Here is a 22,769-nt window from a genome sequence, read left to right on the forward strand (position 1 = left end):
ATTTTTGATCAATGGATGCCAACACGAAGATGACAGAGATACTAGAATTAGTAGACAAAGATTATTAGCCATAATAAAAATGCTTCAAGGAGTAACTATGAATATGCTTGAAACAAAAAAATACAAAGCCTCAGCAAAGTAATAGAAGATACATAAGAAGAACCAAATGGAAATTTGAGAACTAAAAAATCAATAACTGAAATAAAAAGCTCTATGGATGGGTTCAACAAAATAATGGAGGGTACAAAGGAAAGAATCAGTGATCTGGAAGATAGAAGAATCAAAATAACCAAATTTTAAGGACAGAGAGAAAATAGACTAGGAAAAAAAAAGAACAGAGCCTCAGGAATCTGTGAGACTGTAACAAAAGATTTAACATTCACGTCTTCAGGACCCAGAAGGAAAAAGGAAAGAGTGAAGCTGAAAAAGTACTCCAACAAATAATGGCTGAAAAGTCCTAAATTTGATAAGAGACATAAACCTATGGATTCAAGATGCTGAGCAAACTCCAATCAGGATAAGCCAAGAAAAATCAGTATCAAGATACATCATAATTAAACGTATGAAAACTAAAGACAAAGAAAAATGATTGAAAGCAGTCAGAAAAAAAATCAAAACCTTACCTATAGGGGAAAAACAATTTGAATGACAGCAAATTTCTCATCAGAAAACATGAAGGTCAGAAAGAAGTGGCACAATATTTTTTCTGCTCCATTCTCTATCTCCTTTGAGACAGAGAATCCATTGAGATTCCAAATACCTGTATATTAGACTTTCTAGCTGTATTCTTTATGTATTTTCCATCTCTTGCCTTTCTCTTTGCTTTCTCATGGACATTTTCTTCTGATCATTCTTCTAGTTCATTAATTCTCTCTTCAGCTGTGTCTAATCTTCTGTTAAACTCATATATTGAGTTCCTAATTAGGCTCCCATATATTTTAGTTCATTTTGCCTCTTTGTTATAATTTCTAATTTTCTAATGAGTTTCTCAATCTTGTCTTTAATTTTCTTGTACATATTAAGAGTGTTATTTTACAGTCTATGTCTCATTATCTGGAGACTCTGGGTCTTTTTTGCTTCTCTTGGTTTTTCATCATGTTGTTTTATCTCCTTATTTGCTTAATTATTTTTTATTGACTGCTGGATATTATGTGTGAAAAATTTTAGAAATAATTTGAGGCTTAGGGCGATTTTATCTTCCTCCATAAAGGATTTATTTTTGCCTTTGGCAGGCAGCTAGGGGCATTGGTAATTGAGATAACCTTATACCACTTCAGAAATAGAAATGATTTAAAAGTTGATTTCTTCCTCTTTGAAGGCCAATCTGTTTTTAGTTCTCCTTTATTCCTAGGGTGTAGGTTCTTAACCCACATCCAAGGCCTCCTCTTTGTTAAGATTGTTTGGATTTATTCTTGTTGTTTATTTCTGGGATGTTACCACCAAAGACTCCCTTAAATATTTCTTAATTGTCTAAACTGGTAACCAATATTTTGTCCTTACTTGGGCCAGACAGAGTTAAGGGGGAAGCAGTGCCCATGCCCAGGCTAACTTGATAGTGATAGTAATAAATGAGAATAAACAATTCTATTTCACAAGGCTAGGTGAAAACCACAGAGACAGAGTGAGGGCTCGTGGGTTTAGTGTGAGGCTCCCTCTCTCACCACCAGGAAGTATCCCCTTTTGTGTAAAATTTAGAGTCCAGAACTTTATTTTTAGTGACAAAGATAGCACTTTCTTATATGTTCACTGGGTTCTTCTGAGTCCTTTAAGCTCCTATTGTTTTCTCTGAGGACCAGGCAAATAGAGTCCTGCAGTTGATGTTAGTCCAAAAAAATAACGTTATGGTGAGTGTAGATAGAGACATTGGGGATTGTGTTGTGTAAACAGTGTGTTTATAACCTGTGGTGGGGATGAGATCTAGGATGGTTTTAGTGCAGACCCTTAATTTGGATATACCTCTGACCAAATAATTTGTCTTTTCTGAAATAGAGATGACTCATAATCTCACCTCATAAGATGACATTCATTAGAAGGAAAGAGGCAAAGTAACTGTTGTGATATATTTTGAAACTTAATTGAAATAAAATGATGGCAACGGCAGAATGGGACATGGGATTAGTGGAAAATAAAGACTAGATGATAATAAAATTCAGCATTTTCCCCCTCAGCACTAAGCACTGCAATTTGTTATCTGTTTCTGGCCAAATCGTTGTTGTTGTATTGGTTTGTCTTGAAAGATTCATGCATAGGGCTTAAGAAAGCTTAAGGTTCACACAATACTGAAACAGCTTGTTAATGTGTCTTTCTCTCCCCTGGACTGGAAGTTTCTTGAGGATTGAGATTATGTCTTCTCTGTGGTCTCTCAGAGGTCAACAGCAAATGGCCACTTTCATATTTGGAGGTTCCTGGTATATTAAAAAATCAAGAAATCCCAAAATAAGCTTCCAAAAATTGTGGCCTATTTTAAATATTCTATTTAAAAAATTTCTGCTGTTTTACAAATTAAAATATAATACAATATGGTTATTCTCCAAGATAAATGACAGGATTTTTTTAAAAAAATGATATTTATAGTGCCAAACAGGGACAGAAATTTAAGGTTGTAGAATTACCATCTTTCATTCTTGCCACTGTAGCTCTGTATTTGAGGCCTTTCAGGTATATGATACCTTGATTCAGATGGGCCCCCTGCCTCCTCTGGGCCCCACTCTTGCATTGGCTCTGGTCTTATTCATCTTTGTACCATGAACCTAGCACAGTGGTTGGTTCATAGCAGATATTCAACAAATGTTTGTTGATGTTTGTTTTTAAACTAAACTCTTTTAAGAATGATTCATTTGACTTCTGAAAGTCAAATACCAGAATATAAGTTTTCTATTCCATTGCTAGGACTCCTACAATTCTATTCTACACATACTTTTGAGACTTTGCAGTGCTGTTACTAAACTTCTAGTGCATTATTTTCCTTCATGTGTTCCTAGCATGATTCAAAATTCTTATATGGAAAAATCTAAGCTAAATTCATGGGATGTATGTGTGAGTAGAAGGGGAGGGGAGGAAGTAAACACAGAAAATCTATTCCTCAACTTCTGACCCCATGAACCATTTTATTAGGGATAAACCCAAGGGCTGACTCAATCAGGGAACTCTAGAGCCATCTTAGGTGCATGCTAGAGTAGATGAAAACTCTAGAATGTCCTAGAAACATCCTAGCCATCCCAGACTCCCCCAAACTGGGAAGTCCAAGTCTGGGAGTTCCCTGGAACTCAGCTTCTATCCTTTCACACTCTAGCTAGGTGATCTCACCCTTGGTCTTGCTTGATATACAGTCCAGACTTATATCTCCAGCTTAGACACTGATGTTCAGCTCCAGGCTGGTGGCTTTGTTGGGATACCCCTAGGGTACCTCAAAACCACATCTTCTGCACATCAAATTTACTCCTTTTATTGAAATTATATTCTTGGTTATTGATACCTATATCTACCCGTTAGTAGAACAAGTCATATCTGAGAAGCATTCCTTTTCTTTTTCTCTCCCACTTTTCCCTCCCTCACACACACATACACCTAATCAATATATTACCAATTCCTATTGATTTTAAACCCCTAATAACTCTTAGACCACTGACTAACAATATTTCTGGAAAGCCGTTTGGCAATTTTTATGAAGAGGGTTTGACAATTTCGTATCCTTTCACAAATTGTATAGCATTATGTAAACTAACTGTACAATAAAATCCCCAATTTTTAAACTGTACAGGTGTGTGAGTATAGGCACAGCAAAAGGTGAGCAAAAAAAGGAAACAAAATGTTAACACTGACTGTTTTTCAATGGTGGAGTGGTAGAATGTTTTTCTTTTCTTCCTTAAAAGGTTCAGTATTTTCCACATGTTTTGCACCAAGCAAGTGCTATCATTAAATGTGAGTTCCATGAAGATAGATATATTTTTTTGTTCACTTATGTATTTGAAGTGCCCAGAACAGTGTCTACATATAGTAGGTGCTTAATAAATATTTGTTGAATGAATGAATATAATGTAAAAAATAATATGAAAAGGAACAAATGTATTAAAATTCCATTTCTTCCTCTTCCTGGATTGTGTCTTATTTTAATGCAATCTTCATCTCCTCCTTTAGACCACCTATGGCTAAAATGGTCAGCAGTGGCCATGCCTGCAGAAGTCGTCCCTGGCTCTTGATTTTTTATCTGCCCGACCTTACAAAAATTTGTCCTCTATTCTTTCCTTTCACCTTCCCCAGCAGACATTGCTAGGCAGACTGGTACAAAATGAGTTTTCATAGAAGTGACGTCATCATCATGGTGGAATAAGACGTCCCTGGTTTTTGTCTGCCTTCTCAACAACGTTAATTCAGCATCCGGCCACAGACAAAAGTGCCTTTGTGGGAGCTGTGGGATCCAGCACCATATGCCAAGGGCCGGGGAGAAGTCTTGCCCACTTGTGCATCAGGTAATAGGCATATAGACCTCGGTCCTGGCTGTGGACCCTGCAGTGGCCCATGAACCAGCTCCAGCCCCTCTCGGCTGTGGTGCGGAGCCCCTGGAAAACGCTGTCTTAGACAATCGCCAACGGATGAGAAGAGCCTTTGTGGAAGTCCAGATTTCCAGAAGAGAAGTTCTAGCACACCGTTGGAGCAAAAAATATGAGTTTGGATGTGTCAGAGAAGGTAAAAACAACTTGACTTTACCTGCATCACCCCTCCCCCAAGGCAGCACAGCTTAGGGCCAAGAGAGATCTTCTCAGCCGGTGATTTCTCTTTTGCGAGGGGGAAAGTGGGGATGGAGGTGAGGGTGGGTGCCAGCGGGGGGAGGGGTTATGGGGGAGTGAGGGTGTGTGAGTGAGCACCACTTCCCCAGCTGTGCGGGATCCTGACAAAGAGGCATTCTCTCGGCTGCGGCAGCAAGAGCGACTTTGGCAGATGGCTACCGAGCATGCGCAGAAAGCCCGCCCAAATCTGCGAGCCGGAGAGAGAAACCACAAACTTGAGCTTCAGCGCCACCTTTCGGAAAACCAAAGAGAGGCTGTCAGCGCTAGGCGAGGTTCACTGAAGGATGCAGAGAAGGCATGCATACAAGTTTAAAAGAATTCTGCCACAAGAGGTGCAAGAGGGAGCAAGAAGCGCGGAGCGGGTGTGCCTATAGAAGGTCTGAGATAGCCTCAGAATCAATACCAGAGCTGACAGGAGGCGTCTCTCTCCCAAAGGCAGTTAGTCAAGACTGGTGGAGGTAACTGCTATTTCAAATGAGAAGGCAGCAATGTGAAACTTCAAGGAACATGAAAAATCAAGGAGTGACGTGAAAACATATAACAATATACAACACACTGGTAAAAGTAAGTATATAGTCAAATTCGGAATACACTAATATCGTAATATGTTGGTGTGTTAACCACTTAACTCTACTATAAAGGTTAAAAGACAAGAGTATTAAAAATTATAGCTACAATAATTTGTTAATGAATACATAGTATAAAAAGAGGTAAATTGTGATATCAAAAACATAAAAATGGGAAGTAAAAGGGTAGTTTTTGTATGCGATCAAAATTAAGTTGTTATCAGCATAAAATACTGTTATATCTATAAGATGTTTTATGTAAGCCTCATGGTAACCACAAAGCAAAAACCTACATAGAGTCACAAAAGATAAAGACAAGGGAATCAAAGCATACCACTATAGAAAATCACAAATTCACAAGGGAAGGCAGCAAGAGAGGAAGACAGGAACAAGGGAACAACAAAACAGCTAGAAAACAACTAATAATATTGCATTAGTAAGTCCTTACCTATCAATAATTACTCTATAGGTAAACAGATTGAATTCTCTAATCAAAAGGCATAGAGTGGCTGGATGGATAAAAAAGCAAGACCTAACTATATGCTGCCTACAATAGACTCACTTCAGTTTTAAGGACACACGTAAGCTCAAGTGAAGGATGGAAAAAAATATTCCATACAAGTGGAAACCAAAAGAGAGCAGGGCTAGCTATACTTATATCAGACAAAATAGATTTTAAGCCAAAAATGGTAACAAAAGACAAAGAGTGTCATTATATAATCATGAAGGGGTCGATTCATCAAGAAGATATAACAATTGTGTGTGTATATATATATATCCCCAATATTGGAGTACCTAAATATGTTAATCAAATACTAACAGATCTGAGGGGAGAAATAGACAACAATTCAGTAATAGTAGAGGACTTCAATACTCCACTTTCAACAATGGAGAGATCATCCAGACAGAAAATCAGCAAGGAAACATTAGACTTGAACTATACTTTAGACCAAATAGTCCTAACAAACACATACAGTACATTACATCCAACACATTCTTCTCAAGCACACATGGGACATTTTCCAAAATAGATCATATGATAGGTCACAAAACAAGACTTAGCAAATTAAGAAGATTGAAATCATACCAAGTATCTTTCCTGATCACAATGGTATCTAGAAACTAGAAATCAATAACGGGATGAAGCTAGAAAATTAACAAATACGTGGAAATTAAACAGCATACTAGTAAACAATCGATGGGTCAAAGAAGTCAAAAGAGAAATTTAAAAAATCTTGAAACAAACAAAAATGGAAACACAACATACCAAAACTTACAGGATGCAGCAAAAGCATTCTAAGAAAGAAGTTTATAGTGACAAATGCCTACATTAAGAAAAAAGAAAGATCTCAAATAAGCAATCTTACTTTACATCTTAAGGAACTAGAAAAAGAACAAACTAGGCCCAAAGTTAGCAAAGAAAGGAAATAACAAAGAACAGAGCAGAAACTATGAAATAGAGACCAGAAAAACAATAGAAAAGATCAAGGAAACTAGGAGCTGGTTTTTTGAAAAGGTAAAGAAACAGCTAGAAAACAGCTAACTGTTTTAGCCTAACTAAGAAAAAAAGAGAGAAGACTCAAGTAAATAAAGTCAGAAATGAAAGAGGAGACATTACAACCGATATCACAGAAATATAAAGGATTGTGAAAGACTACTATAAATAGTTGGACACCAACAAATTGGATAACAGAAGAAATGAATAAATTCCTAGAAACATACGACCTATCCAAACTGAATCATGAAGAAATAGAAAATATGAACAGACCAATAATGGATAAGGAGATGGAATCAGTAATCAGAAATCTCCCAACAAAGAAAAGCCCAAGATCGGATGGCTTCACTGGTGAATTCTACCAAATATTTAAAGAAGAATTAATACAAATCCTCCTCAAACTCTTCCAAAAAATTGAAGAGGAGGGAACATTCCTGAACTCATTTTATGAAGTCAGTATTACTCTGATACCAAAGACAGATAAGGACACTACAAGAAAAGAAAACTACAAGCCAATATTCCTTATGAATATAGTTGCAAAAATTATCAACAAAATCCTGGCAAACTGAATTCAACATCGTGTTAAAAGGATCATACACCATGATCAAGTAGGATTTATCCTTGGGATACAAGGATGGTTCAACATACAGAAATCAATAAAAGTGATACACCACATTAAAAGAATGAAAGATAAAAGTCGTTAAATCATCTTAATAGATTCAGAAAAAGCAATCAACAAAATACAACATCTTTTCATGATAAAAACTTTGAACAAATTGGGTATAGAATGAACATATCTCAACATAATAGAGACCATGTATGACAAGCTATGCTAACATCATACTCAACGATGAAAGGTTGAAAGCTTTTTCTGTAAGATCAGCTACAAGACAAGGGTGTCTACTCTCATCACTCCTACAGCATAGTACTGGGAGTCCTAGCCACAGCAATTAGGCAAGAAAAAGAAATAAAATGTTGTTGCCGACCCAGTGACGTAGCGGTTAAGTTTGTGCATTCCGCTTCAGCGGCCCGGGCATCATCGGTTCGCATTCTGGGTGTGGTCCTACTCACTGCTCATCAAGGCATGCTGAGGCAGCGTCCCACATAGAAGAGCTACAACTCTATGACTATGATACACAACTATGTACTGGGGCTTTGGGGAGAAAAAAAAAAAAGAGGAAGATTGGCAACAGATGTTAGCTCAGGGCCAATCTTCCTCACAAAAAAAAAAGAAAGAAAAAGAAAAGAAAGAAAGAAAAGGCATCCAAATAGGAAAGGAAGAGTAAAATTGTCCTTGTTTGCAGAGGATATGATCTTACATATATAAAATCCTAAAGACTCCACCAAAAAACTATTAGAACTAATCTACAAATTCAGTAAATTTACAAAATCGACATACAGATATCAGTTGTATTTCTATACACTAACAATAAACTATCTGAAAAAGAAATAAAGAAAACAACCTTACTCACAATAGCATTAAAAACAATAAAATATTGAGGTGTAAATTTAATGAAGGAGATGAAAGATTCTGTACAATGAAAACTATAAAACATTGATGATAGAAATTGAAAAAGGGCTGGCCCAATGGTGTAGTGGTTAAGTTTGCAAGCTCCGCTTCGGCGGCCTGGGGTTCTTGGGTTCAGATCCCAGGCGTGGACCTACATGCCCATCAAGCCATGCTGTAGTGGCATCCCATATACAAAATAAAGGAAGATTGGCACAGATGTTAGCTCAGGGGCAATCTTCCTCACCAAAAAAAAAAAAAAAAAAAAAAACAGAAAAAGAAAAAGACACAAATAAATGAAAAGATATCCCATGTTCATGGATCAGAAGAATTAATGTTGATAAAATGTCCATACTACCCAAAGTCTTCTATAGATTCAATGCAATCTCTATCAAAATTCCAATGGCATTTTTCACAGAAATAGAAAAACAATCCTAAAATTTGTATGGAAACACAAAAGACTCCTAAATAGCCAAAGCAGTCCTGAGAAAGAAAAACAAAGCTGGAGGCATTACACTTCCTGATTTGAAATTATACTACAAAGATATAGGAATCAAAACAGTATAGTACTTGCATAAAAATAGACCAATGGAACAGAATTGAGAGCCCAGAAATAAACTCAAGCTTCTATAGTCAACTAATGTTTGATAAGGAAGTCCGGAATCCTCAATGGAGAAAGGATAGTCTTTTCAATAAATGGTACTGGGAAAACTGGATAGCCACATTCAGAAAAATGAAATTGGATCCCTATGTTACGCTACTCACAACAATTAACTTGAAATGGATTAAATGTAAGATTTGAAACCTTAAAACTCCTAGAACAAAACATAGGGGAAAAACTCCTTGGTATTGATCTTGCCAAAGATTTTTTGGATATGACATCAAAAGTGCAAGCCACATGGGGCCGGCCCCGTGGCTTAGTGGTTGGGTGCGCGTGCTCCGCTGCTGGTGGCCTGGGTTTGGATCCTGGGTGCACACCGACGCACCGCTTGTCTGGCCATGCTGGGGCCGCGTCCCACATACAGCAACTAGAAGGATGTGCAGCTATGACATACAGCTATCTACTGGACCTTTGGGGAAAAAAAAGGAGGAGAATTGGCAATAGATGTTAGGCCAGAGGTGGTCTTCCTCAGCAAAAAGAGGAGGATTAGCATGGGTGTTAGCTCAGGGCTGATCTCCCTCACAAAAAAAAAAAAAAAGAAAAAAAGTTCAAGCAACAAAAGCAAAAATTAAGTGAGACTATATCAAATAAAAAATTCTGCACAGCAAAGAAACAATCAACAAATGAGAAGATAACCCACAGAAGGTGAGAAAATATGTTCAAATCATATGTCTTATAAGGGACTAATATTCAAATATATGAAGAGTTCATACAACGTAATAGCAAAACCAAAATAAAACTAGAAAACCAACAACCCCATTATAAAATGGTCAGAGGAACATTGTTTAGAACATTTTTTCTAAGATATACAAATGGCCAAAAGGGATATGAAAAGATACTCAACATCACTAACAATCAGGGAAATGCAAACCAAAACCATAGTGAGATATCACTTCACACCTGTTTGAATGGCTATCATCAAAAAGACAAGAGACTTCAAGTGTTTGTGAGGATGTGGCTGTGCACTGTTGGTAGGAATGTAAATTGCTGCAGCCACTGTGGAAAATAGTATGAAGACTCCTCAAAAAATTAAAAATAGAATTATTGTATGATCTGTCAATCCCACTTCTGGGTATATATCCAAATGAAATGAAATCAAGATCTTGAAGAGATATCTGCACTCCCACGTTTATTGCAGCATTATTCACAATAGCTGAGATATGGAAACAACCTAAGGGTCCATTGATGGATGAATATATATACACACACACACACAATGGAATTCTATTCAGCCATAAGAAAGAAGGAAATCCTGCCACTTGCAACAACACAGATGGACCTTGAGGGCATTGTCCTAAGTGAAATAAGTCAGACAGGGAAAGACAGATACTGTATGGTTCTACTTACACGTGGAATCTAAAAAAGCTGAACTCATAGAAACAGAGAGTAGAACGGTTGCCAGGGGCTAGGGGGGTGCTGGGGTGGGGAGAATGGAGAGATGTCAGTCAAAGGGTACAAACTTCTAGTTAGAAAATGCATAAGTTCTGGGGATCTAATGTACAGCATGGTGACTATAGTTAACAAAAATGTTTTGTATACTTGAAAGTTGCTAAGAGTAAATCTTCAATGTTCTCACTACAAAAAAGAAATGGTAATTATGTAAAGTGATATAAAGTAGATGAAAAGTAGCCAATGCTATGGTGGACAATCATTTTGCAATACAAAAGTGTAACAAATCAACATGTTGTACACCTTAAACTTACACAATATTGTATATCAGTTGTATCTCAATAAAGATGGAAGGAACCCAACAAAAACAAAAAGTTTTCACTTCCACTTTTTTGGGGAAAGCAGCACCGCCTTCTAGTGGCTGAATTTAGAATAGCAACGTTGATCAGTCCTCTCAGGACCCAGCGTGCAACATTTGGCCACCGCAAGGTGCAGGTTCGCCACTGAACCCCAATGTCACGCTAGAGATCGGCCTGCTGCTGCCCCCTAGTGGTGATTCGGCTGGCGCAGGACCCACCGCTTTTCTCCCAACCTGAAGGGGCCCCAAACTTCCAGCCAGGAGATTATCAAACGCCCAAATTGGCTGGGCTATTGAAACCAGCCACCGTTCATCTCCTCCCCTCAAACCTCCTGAAATAGTCGAGTCAGGCAGGAGGAATCGTTAGGCCCAGCGCTGGGAGGGTGGGCTGAGGTGTGGTTTCTCAACCCAGGTGAGGTATCTGAGCGCTTGTCCTCGTCAGCGCCATTCCTTTGCTTGCAAGGATGCAAAACGAAGCAATGTGGGAAGAGGACAGAGTGAATCTTCCAACAGGGACTTAGGGAAGAACTGTCTTTTTTTTTTTTTTTTTAATGAATTTAGGTGACCTTCCGGTGATGGGGGAAGTGTCTCTAGGGACAAACAGAGTTTGGTTGCCTCTCAATTCTACAGGTCTTTTTGCTTCCTGACTCAAGGTTTCCTTCCCTCTCACTTTTTTTTTTTAATTGAGGTCATACTGGCTTATAACATTGTGTAAATATGAGGTATCCATTATCATATTTCAGTTTCTGTATAGACTACATTGTGTACATCACCAACAGGCTGTTTTTGTCAGTTACCATACCTACATGCCCCTTTATCCCTTTGGTCTTCCATCTACCCCCTCCTCCTCTAGCGACCACTAATCTGTTCTCCTTATCTATGAGCTTGTCTTTCCACACATCAGTGAAATCATACACTATTTGTCTTTCTCTGTCTGACTTATTTCCCTTAGCATAATACCCTCAAGATCTATCCATGTTGTCACAAATGGAACAATTTTGTCTTTTTTTATGGCTGATTAGTATTCCATTGTATATGTATACCACATCTTCTTTATCCATTCATCCATTGTTGGGCACATGGTTTGCTTCCACGTCTTGGCTATTGTGAATAATGTTGTGATGAACATAATAAGTGCATAAATCTCTTTGAATTGTTGATTTCATGTTCTTTGGATAAATACCCTGTAGGGGGATAGCTGAATCATATGTTATTTCTATTTTTAATTGTTTGAGAACTCTCCATACTGTTTTTCATAGAGGCTGCACCAGTTTACATTCCCACCAGCAGTGTATGAGGGTCCTTTTTCTCCACATCCTCTCCAACACTTGTTATTTCTTGTCTTGTTAGTTGTAGCCATTCTTATGGGTGTGAGGTGATATCTTATTATAGTTTTGATTTGCATTTCCCTAATAATTAGTGATGTTGAACATCTTTTCATGTACCTGATGGCCATCTGTATATTTTCTTTGGAAAAGCATATCCTCTGCCCATTTTTTGATCTGATGTTCATTTTTTTGTTGTTGAGTTGTATGGGTTGTTTATATATTTTGGAAATTAACCCCTTGTTGGATATGTGATTTGCAAATATTTTCTCCCTAGTTGATGGGCTGTCTTTTCATTTTTTTGATGGTTTCCTTTGCCTTCCAGAAGCTCTTTAGTCTGATGAAGTCCCATTTGTTTATTTTTTCTTTTGTTTCCCTTGCCTGAGTAGACATGGTAGTCGAAAAGATACTGCTAAGATAGATGTCAAAGAGTGCACTGCCTATATTTTCTTCTAGGAGTTTTACAGTTTCAGGTCTTATATTTAAGTCTTTAATCCATTTTGAGTTAATTTTTGTGTATGGTGTAAGATGATGGTCTACTTTCATTCTTTTTTATGTGGCTGTCCAATTTTTCCAACACCGTTTATTGAAGAGACTTTCCTTTCTCCATTGTATGTTCTTGGCTCCTTTGTCAAAGATCAGCTGTCCACAGACGTGTGGTTTTATTTCTGCATTCTCAATTCTGTTCTGTTGATCTGTGTGTCTGTTTTTCTGCCAGTACCATACTGTTTTGATTACTGTATCTTTGTAGTATAATTAGTTTCAGGGAGTGTGATACCTTGAACTTTGTTCTTTTTTTCTCAGGATTATTTTGGCTATTCAAGGTCATTTGTTCTTCCATATAAATTGTAGTATTCTTTGTTCTATTTCTGTGAAAATTGTCATTGGGATTCTGATTGGGATTGCATTGAATCTATAGATTGCTTTAGGTAGTATGGACATTTTAACTATGTTTATTCTTCTAATCCATGAGCATGGAATATCTTTCCATTTCTTTATGTCTTCTTTGATTTCTTTCAATAATGTCTTATAGTTTTTAGTGTTTAAGTCTTTCACCTCTTTGGTTAAATTTATTCCTAGATATTTTATACTTTTTCTCACAATTGTAAATGGGATTGTATTCTTGAATTCACTGTCTGCTAGTTTGTTATTAGTGTATAAAGGTGCAATTGATTTTTGTATGTTGATTTTGTAGCCTGCAACTTTACTATATTTGTTGACTATTTCTAATAGTTTTTTGGTAGATTCTTTAGGGTTTTCTGTATGTAGAATCATGTCATCTGCAAATAGTGAGAGTTTCACATCTTCCTTTCCAATTTGGATCCCTTTTATTCCTTTTTTCTTGCCTAATTGCTCTGGCTAAAACTTCCGGTACCATGTTGAATAAGAGTGGTGAGAATGGGCATCTTGGTTTTGTTCCTTTTTTTCAGAGGAATAGCTCTCAGTTTTTCTTACTGAGTATGATGTTGGCTGTGGGTTTGTCATATAAGGCCTTTATTATATTGAGGTATAGAAGGAAACTTTTATATCCATTTTATTAAGAGTTTTTATCATACATGGATGTTGGATCTTGTCAAATGCTTTCTCTGCATCTATTGAGATGATTGTGTGATTTTTATTCCTCATTTGGTTAATGTGGTGTATCAGGTTGTTTGATTTGTGGATGTTGAACCGTCTCTGCATCCCTAGAACAAATCCCACTTGATCATGGTGTATGATTCTTTTAACGTATTCTTTTTTTGTGTGTGTGAGGAAGATCACCCTGAGCTAACATCCATGCCAATCCTCCTCTTTTTGCTGAGGAAGACTGGCCCTGAGCTAACATCCATGCCGATCTTCCTCTACTTTATGTGGGATGCTGCCACAGCCACAGCATGGCACATCGGTGCACGACCGGGATCTGAACCCCAGGCCGCCAGCAGCAGAGCGTGCGCACTTAACTGCTATGCCACGGGGCTGGCCCCTTTAATGTATTCTTGATTTTGATTTGCCAATATTTGTTGAGGATTTTTGCATATATGTTCATCAGTGATATTGGCCTGTAATTTTCTTTTTTTATGTTGTCCTTGTCTGGTTTTGGTATCAGGGTAATGTTGGCTTCATAGAATGGGTTTTTAAGCTTCCCCTCCTCTTCAATTTTTTGGAAGAGTTTGAGAAGGATAGGTATTAAGTCTTCTTTGAATGTTTGGTAGAACTCACTGGGGAAGCCATCTGGTCGTCCCGGACTTTTGTTTTTTGGGAGGTTTTTGATTACTGTTTCAATCTCTTTGGTTGTGATTGGTCTATTCAGATTCTCTATTTCTTCTTGATTCAGTTTTGGGAGGTTGTATGAGTCTAAGAATTTCTCCATTTCTTCTAGGTTAGCCAGTTTGTTGGCGTATAGCTTTTCATAGTATTCTCTTATAATCCTTTGTATTTTTGTGGTGTCCATTGTATTTCTGCTTTCATTTCTGATTTAATTTATTTGAGTCTCCTCTCCTTTTTCTTAGTGAGTCTGGCTAAGGGTTTGTCAATTTTGTTTATCTTCTCAAAGAACCAGCTCTTAGTTTCATTGATCCTTTGTGTTGTTCTTTTTAGTCTATATTTCATTTATTTCTGCTCTGATTTTTGTTATTTCCTTCCCTCTACTGACTTTGAGCATTGTTTGTTCTTTTTCTAGTTGTTAGGTATAGGGTAAGTTTGTTTATTTGATATTTTTCTTGATTGTTGAAGTAGGCCTATATTGCTATTAATTTTCTTCTTAGTACCATTTTTGCTGCATCCCATAAGGGTTGGTATGGTGTATTTTCATTTTCATTTGTCTCCAGGTATTTTTTGATTTCTCCTTTGCTTTCTTCATTGACCCAATGGTTGTTCAGTAGCATGTTGTTTAGTCTCCACATATTTGTGATTTTCTCAGCTTTTTTCTTGTAGTTGATTTCTAATTTCACAGAATTGTGGTCGGAAAAGATGCTGATGTGATTTCAGTCTTCTTAAATTTATTGACGCTTGCCTTGTTTCCCAACATATGGTCTATCTTTGAGAATGTTCCATGTGCACTTGAGAAGAATGTGCATTCTGCTGTTTTTGGATGGAATGTTCTATATATATTTATTAAGTCCATCTGGTATAGTGTTTCATTTAAGGCCACTGTTTGCCTGTTGACTTTCTGTCTGGATGATCCGTCCATTGACATAAGTGGGGTATTAAGATTCCCTACTCTTATTATGTTGATGTCAATTTCTCCCTTTAGGTCTGTTAACAGTTGCTTTATATATTTTGGTGCTCCTGTGTTAAGTGCATATATATTCATAAGTGTTATGTCTTCTTGGTGGAATGTCCCTTTTATCATTATATACTGCCCCTCTTTGTCTCTCATTGTCTTTTTCATCTTGAAATCTGCTTTGTCTGATATAAGTATGGCAACACCTACTTTTTTTGCTTGCCATTTGCTTGGAGTGTTGTCTTTCATCCCTTCACTCTGAGCCTATATTTGTCTTTACAGCTGAGATGTGTTTCCTGGAGGCAGCATATTGTTGGGTCTTGTTTTTTAGTCTATCCAGCCACTATGTGTTTTTTGATTGGTGAATTCACTCCATTTACATTTAGAGTGATTATTGATAAATGGGGGTTAATACTGCCATTTTATCTTTTGTTTTCCCATTGTTTTATATTTCCATTTTTCTCTTCCCTTGTATTTCTGACTGCCATTTCTGTTTGGTGGTTTTCTGTGATGATTTTCTCTTAATTTATAGTTTGTGTTGCTGCTCTGATTTTCTTAAGGTTTATTATTTTTTTTTGAGGTCATAATAGTTTAGGACATTGTGAAATTTCAGTTGTACATTATTATTTGTCCATCATCATATAAGTGTGCCCCTTTACCCCTTATGCTCACCCCCCAACTCCCTTCCCCTCTGGTAACCACTAATCAGTTCTCTTTGACCATGTGTTTGTTTATCTTCCACATATGAGTGAAATCGTATGGTGTTTGTCTTTCTTTGTCTGGCTTACTTTGCTTAACATAATACCCTCGAGGTCCATCCATGTTCTTGTGAATGGAACAATTTTGTCTTTGTTTATGGCTGAATAGTATTCCATTGTAGGTATATACCACTTCTTTATCCATTCATTGGTCAGTGGGCACCTGGGTTTTCTCAGTTTTCTCTTTATTTATGATTTGTGTCTCTACTTTGATTTTTTGTATTGTGGTTGCCATGTGGTTTGTATAAAAGATCTCATACATGAGATAGTCCATTTTCTGATAGCCTCTTATCTCCATGAGCCTCAGCAGGTTCCATCATTTTCGTCTAATAATTTCCACAAATTATTCTTTTTTGTTGTTGTGAGTGTGTGACCAAATTGAAGTGGTTATAGTGATTTTTATCATTGCAGTTGATGGCCTCAGACTCTGGTGGTGGTGCCAGGTGGGTCTCAGTTCTTCTTTATCTGCGTCTTGTAGGATGCCAGCAAGATGCTTCACTGATGCAGCAAAGTCTCCAACTATGATCCCCTGCTCATGTCTACTAGCTACCTATCTCATTCCCCCCCTCAAGAAGTGTAGACCCTGGGGTCGGCCCCGTGGCATAGCGGTTAAGTGTGCACGCTCCACTGCTGGCAGCCCAGGTTTGGATCCCGGGCAAGCACCGATGCACCGCTTGTCAGGCCATGCTGTGGCGGGGTCCCACATAAAGTGGAGGAAGATTGGCATGGATGTTAGCTCAGGGCCAGTCTTCCTCAGCAAAAAGAGGAGGATTGGCATGGATGTTAGCTCAGGGCTGATCTTCCAAAAAAAAAAAAAAAAAAAAAGAAGTGTGGACCCTCAAAATCATTCGCGGTGAGGGATGTTGTAACAGAATCCGGCTGCTTTAGGCTGAGAAGGGGCACAGACCATTTTGGGGAGAGAGCCCAACACTCCTTGCTGACTGTTGGGAGTATCACAGTGATGGCCATTTGTAGGAGTGTCATAGAAGACAGAGTAGGCATAATCCAAGGAGGTGGGTTTTGAGACCCCAGGTTGGGGCACCCTGACCCTGCTGAGGAAATTTATGCCTTGGATGTTGTCCCCATTGCTGTGAAGACCAGTGCCATTGTTGGGGAGGGGGTGAGGGCCAGGTCGCCAGCTTCACTCTGTGTTCTGAAGCCTCAGGACGTGTGCACCACCCACCACAGCTGAGAGTGGCAGGGGCCAAGCCATGAGTGCCATCTTTTTGATCTTGCATCCTGTGGTTGCTGGCAGGTGTGCTGGGGTAAGGATCTGCATTTTGGATTGCCGCCACTGGAGGAGCGGGAGAGGACTATTGCCCTAGTTCCACTGCCTCCGGGGGATCCAGCCCACCCACCTTCAGATGTATAGATGCACAGATCACTCAGGCGATCTGGTGTGTTGTGCAGGGAGTCCTTTGTTGGTCACTGGATGTCTGACTGGTTGTAACTTGGGGGGAAAGACAAAAGGAAGGACTCACTCTGCCATGACACTGATGTCACTCCCCTCTTCTTTACTTTTTAAAGAAAATACAAATAAAAAATTGGGTACACAAAGAAAAGGCATAGTGTTTGTAGTGGGTTGAATGGTGGACTCCCAAAAAGATATGTCTATATCCTAATCCACAGAACCTGTGAATTTAACCTTATTTGGAAAAAGGGTCTTTGCAAATATAATTAAATGAAGGATCTTGAGATGAGGAGATTGTCCTGGTGGGCCCCAAATCCAATGTTAAGTGCCCTGACAGGAGTGAGGCAGAGGATTTTTGACCCAGACAGAAGAGGAGGCCATAGACCGTGGAGGCAGAAATTGGAGTGATGTAGCCACAAGTCAAGGAATGCTGACAGCCATCAGAAGCCACAAGAGACAAAGAATGATTTCTCCCCTAGAGCTTTCAAAGGGACTTTAGCCCTGCCGACACCTTGATATCAGACTTCTGGTCTCCAGAACTATGAAAGAATAAATTTCTGTTGTTTTGAGCTACCTAGTTAGTGGTAATTTGTTACAGCAGCCACAGGGAACTCTAACACAGTACAATACACTGCCAGCCAGAAGTTAAAGTGGGGAAGGCTCAATTCTGAATGCACCATATAATGGATGCTGCAGTGCCTGCTCAACGTGATGACTTAGTGGATCTGATAAACCTAAATTTGATAGGCATTTCCAGGTTCACGGTCTCTTGGTGCCTAATATTGGATCATATGGCCTAAGTAGCGTGTTAGCTTCTTCTGCAGCCTTGTCCTGCTTTGGACAACAGTCTTCTCTTCCTCTGGGCCCCATTCAACATTTAGCACCACTGACTAAATGGGTTGGAGCACTGTGTCCAGAGTGATTGATGTTCTCTTCGAATGAAAGAGGCCCCAAGTGCTGTGCCTGTTTGTGGTAAGGAGTTCAAGGGATAATAATTTTCCTTTTAGTTGGCATGCTGCAGGCCACTGGAACCCTAAAACTTTATCAAAGTGGCATGCCCTAAATTTCTGGAGGATTTACAGTATCCATTGGAATCCAGACCAGTAGCTCTTTGGTAAATTATGTTTTCCTAGGAATATGTCTATTTTATTTAAATTTTCAACTTTGTTGACATAAAATTATTTATACCATCATATGATTATCTCTTTACTGTCTCTAGAATCTGTAGTGATGTTCTCTTTTTTATTCCTGACCTTATGATGTTGTGAATTTGTTCCTCATCATTTCTATTTCTTGATCAGCCTTCTTAGGGGTTATCTATTTTGGCCTTGTTGATCATTTCTAATGTCTGTTTAATTTCTACATCATTAATATTTATTCTTAAAATTATTTGATTCCTTCTACATCTTTTGGACTTAACTTCCATTATTTTTCTAATCTCTTGAAATAAATGCTTAATTATTTGATATTACAGGTATTTTTTTATAATACAGTAATTAAAAGATAAATATTTATTTCTAAGCATGATATTAAATGTATCCCTCAATATTGAATATTCACCATAATTCAGTTAAAATCTTTTATAATTTCCATTGTAATTTTTTCTTTGACTCACAGGTATTTAGATGTATATTGCTGTTTTATTTCCAAATATTGGTAAATTACTGCATAGTTTTTTGTTAATGATTCTAACTAAATTTGAATGCGACATCTGTTGAAATAATTTCTAGTGCATATTGGAATTTAGTATATTTTAGAGATAGCTTTTCAAATTAATGGGAAAATATTAATGACTCAGTAAATATTGTAGAACATCCAACATCCTTTTTTTAATTGTTTACTGTTTGCTGCAAATATAGAGTTCTTAGCAAATTATCATCCTTCATCCTTGTGAAAATATGCTCCTATTTTATTTCATTTTGTTCTATTATATTCTATTCTCTTGACCCCAAATACCACTTCTACTCCTGTCCCACTCAATTTTTCAATGTTTTAAAAAATTACCTATGCATCTATGAAAATTTGTAGAATTTCGGTGTGTGAATGCATTTTTGATGTATATAAATGAAAAATATATGTTTTATATAAATGAAATACATAAATACCTGCGAGATACTCAGGTACATATCTCTCTTTCTATTTTCATTATCCACTCATCATTATGATTTTAAGACCAATATTTCTAACCATACAGCTTGTTTGTTTCATCTAACTGCTGCAATATGTTTTATGATAAGAACAGACTACATTTGGGGGCTGGCCTAGTGGCGCAGCAGTTAAGTGCTCGCACTCTGCTTCAGCGGCCCAGGGTTCGCAGGTTCGGATCCTGGGCGCGCACCGATGAACTGCTGGTCAAGCCATGCTGTGGCGGCGGCCTGTATAAAGTAGAGGAAGATGGGCACGGATGTTAGCCCAGGGCCAATCTTCCTCAGCAAAGAGAGGAGAATCAGCATTGGCTGTTAGCACAGGGCCGATCTTCCTCACACACACAAAAAGAATAGACTACATTTTATACAGGCATGTACCTAGTGATGGATATCATGGTTTCTTTGAACTCCCCTATATGGCAAACAAAAGCTGTGATTAATGTCATCAAGTATGTACTCTGTGGACCTGAAAGGGATGTATTCTGTGATATAGTTCAGGAGTGTGCTTTATAGGGACAAAGGACAAAAGCACACATAGCTTCCATACGTACTGCCCCATATTGCTTTTCAGAATTAACTCTAATTCCAGTCATGATGAGAGGTCTGTTCTCAAATTATCAACTCTTTGAATTTTCTGTCTTTCTAATGTTTGCTCTTTTGAAAGTTTTATAGTTTTCATTAATATTTATCTATAATGAATTTTTTATTTTTGGTGAGGAAGATTAGTCCTGAGCTAACCTCTGTGGCCAATCTTCCTCAGCAAAAAGAGGAAGATTGGCCCTGGGCTAACATCCGTGCCCATTTTCCTCTACTTTATATGTGGGATGCCACCACAGTATGGCTTGATAAACAGTGTGTAAGTCTGTGCCCGGGATCCGAACCTGTGAACCCTGGGACACCGAAGCAGAGCACTCAAACTTAACCACTATGCCACCTGGATGGACCCTATCTATAATAATTTTGAGCCTCTCTTCACACAATCTTTAGCCAATTTGTATTATTATATTATTTTTCTGTGAATTGCTTATTCCTACCTTTTCAACATTTTCCTTTGGTTTTCCTGCTTTATTACTTTTATTTGCAGAGCTTATGTGTTATTTGTATATAGATATTACTTACTTGTGAATTTTAGACTTTGAAATTATCTTCTCCCAGTTGTCATCTATCAGTTTTACCCATGTGTCCTTCAAGGTATAAAAATCCTTCTTCTGTGTACTATCCTCCTCATCCCATTTTCGATAGTGTATTATGTCATTTCCAGGGCATACAACAATTACATACTACTTTTGGCAACAGTTTTCCCACTGTTTAATTTTTTTGTTTTTTGGTTTGTTTGTTTGTTTTTGTGAGGAAGATCAGCGCTGATCTAACATCCACGCCAATCCTCCTCTTTTTTTTTTTTGCTGAGGAGGACTGGCCCTGAGCTAATATCCGTGCTGATCTTCCTCCCTCCACTTTATGTGTGACGCTGCCACAGCATGGCCTGACAAGTGGTGCATCGGTGCGCGCCTAGGATCTGAACCCCGGCAGCCAGCAGCAGAGCGCGCACTTAACCGTTACGCCACGGAGCCAGCCCCTGTTTTGTTTCGTTTTTAAGACTTTTTGAAAAAATTATTAAAATAGACAAACTACTAGCTAACATGAAGAAGAAGAAAAATGGAGAAAGCACAGATACACAAAATAAGAAATGGCAATGGAGAAGTAACCATTAAAACAGAAAAAATGGTACGAGTCTTTGCAGGTCCGTGCAAATACATTTTTTTTATTGTGAGATTTTTGTTGTACATTATTGTTTGTTAGTTACCATATAAATGCACCCTTTCACCCCTTGTGCCCACTCTCCCTCCCCCTTGCCCCTGGTAACCACCAAACAGTTCTCTCTGTCCCAGTGTTAGTTTATCTTCCACTTACAGTGAAATCATGTGTTGTTTGTCTTTCTCTTTCTGGCTTATTTTGCTTAACATAATACCCTCCAGGTCCATCCATGTTGTTGCAAATTGGACAATTTTGTCTTTTTAATCCCATTGTTTAATTTTAGTTCTATGTGGTTCTTAAATGGAAGCTTACACTGAAGCATGGTTTTTACCCAGAAACTTCTCTGATAATTTCTTTGTTGTCTATCCCCTGAGTTCTTCCAGCTCAAAACTATCTGTAGCTTTAAACTTGAAGATTATTATAAATTCATGATTTATTTTTTTTTGCTTAAAAAATGTGTACCTTGGCTCTGTCTACTTAAAAGGACTAGATGCAATTATCAACAAAAAAATATTAAGCACATCGACGAAAAAATTGTGGTTTGCACATACCATTTCCCAACAAAAGGAACCAAGTTTCCTTGGAGAAAAGGCTGATTCCAGGTCTGGGGCAAGAATAGTAAAGGCTATAGCTGGGACAGTTTATTGTACCAGAAAACAAGGAAGCTGTAAAGGACTATTAAGATCATGCCAAAAAAGAAAAACAGAGTGAGACTGAAGGGTCGTCATTGGCCAAAGATGACAAATTATAGTATCAAGCAAAACAATAGGTACAATTAATTTAAACACTATCTTTGGTCAGGTTCTAGAGGTTGAAGGGATGGAGTTAGGCATCAAATGTTTATTGAAGAGTAATACCTAGGAAAGGAAAAAAGAGAAAACAGCGTCAGAAAAGGAAAGCTGTCAGACTGCTATGCAGATCAGACAAGGTTCTGCCAGGCCAAGGGGTAGACTAATTCTAATATGAATGTGTTGCGGTTACTATGCATCAGGTTTCTTTCTGAACTTCAGAGCCTTAGATAATCCAAAACGAGAGTTTTGTCAACATTTACACTCAAGTGTGAGAGCCCACATACCTTTTGTTCCTGCCTTGCTACTGTTGTCACATATTTTGCCATTGTACTTTGTTGGTGATTGATGCTGAGCATCTGCTGATGGACCCCATTGCTGGTTCTCACTAGTGACTTCTTTCTGGTGCACTCACAACACAGGCGAGCTGTGCCTCCCCTCTTCCTTGGTTTTCAGCTGCGACTGGGTTCAGACAACTCTGAGTTGGCCTCACCCTTCTAACCACCCAGGCAGAGCTCTTTTACTCTAAGTATCTTTGTCCCCATCCTCAACTCAGCTGTGAGTGCCCAAGTTGCTCTCATGAACCTTTCAACTAGTTCAAGTTTTCAATCATCTGCCAT

This window comes from Diceros bicornis, chromosome 20, assembly GCF_020826845.1.
Source record: "Diceros bicornis minor isolate mBicDic1 chromosome 20, mDicBic1.mat.cur, whole genome shotgun sequence".
Classification (NCBI taxonomy): Eukaryota; Metazoa; Chordata; class Mammalia; order Perissodactyla; family Rhinocerotidae; genus Diceros; species Diceros bicornis.